This window comes from Magnolia sinica, chromosome 15 (assembly GCF_029962835.1).
Source record: "Magnolia sinica isolate HGM2019 chromosome 15, MsV1, whole genome shotgun sequence".
Classification (NCBI taxonomy): Eukaryota; Viridiplantae; Streptophyta; class Magnoliopsida; order Magnoliales; family Magnoliaceae; genus Magnolia; species Magnolia sinica.
Genome location: NC_080587.1, coordinates 45,868,896 through 45,874,041, shown reverse-complemented (window position 1 = coordinate 45,874,041; position 5,146 = coordinate 45,868,896). Strand labels below are relative to the sequence as shown.

Here is a 5,146-nt window from a genome sequence, read left to right as displayed (position 1 = left end):
GGCAGGTTACTATCGTTAATTCATTAGGGACTTTTCCAAGATAGCCAGACCGTCTCACTCAGAAAGATCTCAAGTTTGCCTGAAATGAGAAGGCAGAAGCAGCCTTTCAGGAACTGAAGGACAGGTTGATGTCTGCACCCATGCTAGTATTACCAGAGTAGGGGGTCAGATATACCATATACACTGATGCCTCTCGTGTTGGTTTGAGTTGTGTTCTTATGCAGAAGGACAGAGTGATTGCCTATGCATCACGACATTTGAGGAAACACAAGGAGAACTACACTATGCATGACCTGGAGTTGGCGGTCATTATCTTTGCATTAAAGCTTTAGAGACATTAACTCTATGGAGAGGAGTTCGAGCTCTTTTACGACCATAAGAGCCTCTGGTACATATTCATGCAGAGAGACCTGAATATGAGGCAACGACGATGGATGAAAACCTTGAAAGACTTCAAGTTTGAGGTCTCCTACTATCCTAGCAAGGCCAACCTTATAGCAGACGAGTTGAGCCGCAAAAGACGATAGCATTTGCAGCTCCGCTGATGATAGATAAATGGAATATGGTAGAATTTGTGAGAGACTTCGAGCAGAGGCTTACAGTAGAGGAGCGGTACAAGAGCGTCGCACATTTTCGTGTACAGCCACTTTTCGATGACTGAATCATTGTGGCTCAGAGAGAAGATGAATGGTTGAAGAAGGTGAGATAGCAGGCAACTGACAATGAAGAGCCAAATGGAGAGTTGGTTCAAATGGGGGTTTACGTTATCGTGGCCACCTATGCGTCCCGAATCTTCATGACTTGAGAAAGGAAGTTCTAGAAGCTGCTCACATTTCAAGGATGGCAATGCATCATGGTAGTATGAAGATGTACCAAGACATGAAGCGTTCGTATTGGTTGGACAACATGAAGGCCCACATAGTAGACTATGTACCCCGTTGTCTCACGTGCTAGCAGGTCAAAGCCGAACATTGTCGACCTCCTGGTTTACTTCAGCCCATGCCTATAGCTAAATAGAAATGGGATTTCATCTCTATAGATTTCATTTCAGGGTTGCCAAAGATGAGGAAGGGACATGACTCCATTTGGACGATTGTGGACCGATTGATGAAATCGGCTCATTTTCTCCCTATTAGAGTTTCAAACTCAGCAGATGATTTGGCAAGGCTGTACATCAAGGAGATAGTACGTCTACATGGAATGCCTATAGAGATTATATTGGATCGAGACACGAGATTCACGTCCATCTTCTGGACTCGTATCTAAGAAGCGATGGGGGTGAAACTGAAGTTCAGTACTGCGTTCCACCCATAGACTGACGGGCAGACGAAACGGGTAAATCAGGTGTTAGAAGACATGTTGCGAGCATCTTTCACTACCAGAAAACTGGGCAAAGGCTACGGATAAAAGCTGTAGCCATAGACCTATAGCTACGGTTTTAGTCCGTAGCATGACCGTAGCTGTAGGTGCCGTAACAATAGGTCTTAAACCTATGGCTACGGATTTAATTTGTAGCCATAGATTACAATAACTACAGATATAATCCGTAGCAATTATTTCTGTAGCGAAAAGTGCATACAGCTACGGATATTATTTGTAGCTAAAAGTAGTATTGGATCCGTAGCAATATGCCGAATTTAATAACGGCTATGGTTATCAGATTACTAGCTATGGTCAATATCCATAGCTATTTCCTACCTTTAAAAAAAATCATAATCATTTGTTCATTCAATTACCACTTGCATAATCATTCATTCATTCAATTACAATCATTTATTCATTCAATTACAATCAATTACAATCCTTCATTCAATCAATTACAATTACAATTACAATTACAATAATGCTGAAAATACAAATCTTGGTGAGTCTGTGTGCAGTCGCATATGGCCAGGTACATCCTTTATCTTGGCCTTTGGCTTCATTAGAGAAATTTCTCGACTTCACCCTGAAATTTCAATGATAAGGAATTGAAAGAGAAGATACATTTTGATGGTATGATATTTTTTTCACAAGTAAATGGGCCTTTTTCAGCCATCAGCCCATCACCTACCTGAAGAATAAAAAACTGATTATTGTCCAAGTCCACTCATTTTCCTTTCAATTTCTTAGTGACCTCTGTAAAATTACTTCCACGGTCATTTATGTAGTATTTTGAAGAGTTGTCTCGAAATGCAACTCTAGTAAAGGCAAAGTCACTTCCTGCAACAGCTTCATATGTTCCATCATCCTACAAATAGTCATGGCATTCATAAATCAGAATGATCGTTGGGGGGAAAAAAAGACAAAGTGAAAGAAGTGCATCATGTATAACCATTTTTTTTCTTAATGAATTAATAAAAACTCAAAGAGGAATCAAATTGACACAAAAGGAATGGTCTCACCATATCAATTATCTCCTGAAAGGGAACAAAAATGCCTACACTGTCGAAGTTTTGGTGATTGGTGATTGGTAGAACACAAAAGTTGTGACCTGAAGGAAAAAATAAAAAAGAAATACACATTTCAGCATGAACCCTATGAGGAAACAAATATTACTATTTTCATTCATGATTTTCATACCTTGCTCCACTGAAAAACTTCACCATCATCAAACTCGAGAGTTAAAAGATCAACAGGATCAAGTTGGATTGAACGACCCCAAAAATTGCTTTTCAAATTACTGTCTCCCCAAAATTTCCATCCTCTACCTTCATAGTGGCATGCAACAATCATTGGATGATGACTGACCTGTCTCAAAGTAAAATATCAAGTTACCACCTTGACTCAAACCAAGGTGAAGTCTTATCAAATTCTAAAACTCGTTAAACCAATCCATTTGACAGGTTTCTGAGCACTAGATAAACCAACAATGTTGACCCTGATTAGATTCCCACATATAAATGGAGCTTACTTGCTTAGCTCGTTTCCCAAATACAAAGAGCATTGCATCTATAACGTTACTTTTACCACTTCCATTCAGACCCACTACTGTTGAAAAACTCTGCAGATAACAGAAAATTCAAATGAGACAATAAACACATGAGTCAAGATGTAGTGCACAAAGCAAAATTGTGTAAAATTCACACTCAAGTAACCAGAAAGGGACCAGATCCAGTTCCAAATTAGAATTTTCATTTTAGAATTGAAGAGAACTGACCTATGTAGAAGAGAGAAGCTTAGAAAGTTTTGGTGGAGACCTGATTTTTAGAAAGAAAATAATACAATCAATAATTCATAAAAATAGATAACTGGACTAACTGATTTTTTTTTTCATGTCTTTCTCCATTAATATCAGATCTCTCATTCTCCACAAGCACATACAATGTACAGATCTATGGCATGCATACAAGTGGCAATAAAATCAAGCTAGGAAAACTAAATATACAAATAAATGAATAGATCCAAAAACATACATGCTTCAACAACAAAATAAACCACATCATCTTCTGAGTATTACAAATAAACCACAATCCCATAATCATGCTTCCAAGATGAGCTCAACTGTTGATTTATGAAGCTGAATGCGAGCCATTGTAGTTCATCATTTTAGGCTCTGTTTGGTTGCCACTTCATTTAGTTAACAATATTATGTATTAGAGATCATAGTTAAGTTTATGCAAATTATGGGTTATCAAGAGTTTTTTATCCTTATGGAAATCTCTAATACACAATTAACGTTAGGATGCCTTTGGTTGCACCAATTGAAATTTCATGATATTTCACCATGAATCAGTCCAGTTTGGTGAAATTTTTCATGAAATTTGGTGCAACCAAATACACCCTTATATAAAATGAGATGGACTCATTTTTAAGTAGCAGCCAAACAGGGCCTTATCCATTAAAACTAGCATGGCATATGGTAGCTTTTTTTTTCTTGGGCCTGAAATTCCACCGATTGAATTATCTTAAACACTCAATCAATAGCCTTCATTTTGGTCATTATCCATGCTTACATAAAAAATGTCTATTTCACAATCATTATCACCATAAACATCTCATTTCAGTAATGCTACATGAGGAATACCAAATACAGCACTGGTTTTAGAAGAGAAATATAAAGAACAGTTGAACGAGTTGGAAAACTATGGAAATAGTTCAAAGAACTATTGTCTGATTTATAAACCTCTCTCAAACAAACACTCTTTAGACCTATCGAGGGCGTAATTCGGTAATTGATGCCTCATTCCTAGAAAGTGGCAGAACCGAACTTCCAGATTTCTCTGTCTCACTTTCATGAAAATTTGAATCCATTAGGGATACATCAAACTCTATATTAGTCTCTCCAATGAAGAAGGTAGGTCGCGAAGGAGCAGGGAGGGTGACAGAGTAGGTGTTGAGCATGAGAAGAACTAATGACATGGTGGGCCACGCTTTGCTTCTTGCTGCACACATAGCAATCCAATGTGAATGCACCTCAGCACCTCAGCTCGCTCATAATTTCCTCCCAGAGTTTCATCGATCAACTCCAACGGCTTTCTTTGGCTCCAAAGCCGCCATGTATAGTTTGTAAGGTCCAGATCACTTTTGGATTCCTGAAAACCAATTGTCTTTCGTCCTGTCACAAGCTCTAAAACTAAAATGCCAAAGTTATATGCATCCAATTTCGCTGAAAACTAGCCATGAATGATGTACTCGGGCGCCATATATCCATAAGTGCCAACAATCCATGAGTCTGGTCTCCACCAACACTACTTCATTTCTAAGCTCTTCCACTCCTTGCACTGACATCCTCACCAACCTTTTCACTACTATTTCCTGACCATCCATTAGCTTCCCCTTGTAAATGGGACCGAAGCCACCTTCACCAAGCATGGCATATGGTAGCTAAAGCAAGCAAAACGTAGCAAACAAGACAAATGTTTGGAAGGACCATCAAGTGTTCATGAAGGTTGTCCATAGCAGAACATTTTTCTATATTTCAAGAATATAAGCTTATTGTTAGGAAGTCACCATCTGTCATTTAGAACATTCTGCAGATTCACCATCTACTTATAGTTAGAAGCTTATTCTTTAGTTTCATTTATTTCCTTACTAGTGGCATATGATAGAATCTACTGCTTGTTGAAGCTTATAGTTAGAAGCTTGTTGAATCTACTATTTCAAAGGGAAATTGAATCTACTGCTTGTATTGTCTCTGAGGTGTGATTCACTAAAACTAGAAGAG

At 38.3% G+C, this 5,146-nt stretch overlaps 1 long non-coding RNA gene across 1 annotated transcript; it reads right to left on the bottom strand.

Moving 5' to 3' along the window:
• Nucleotides 1-1,939: 1,939 nt before the first annotated feature.
• LOC131228049 (uncharacterized) lies at nt 1,940-2,717 on the bottom strand. The gene is made up of 3 exons (XR_009162702.1): nt 2,563-2,717; nt 2,385-2,473; nt 1,940-2,230 (listed from the first exon to the last, which is right to left on the bottom strand). It is a non-coding gene; the product is annotated as an uncharacterized LOC131228049 (long non-coding RNA).
• Between the last annotated feature and the right edge of the window lie 2,429 nt (nt 2,718-5,146).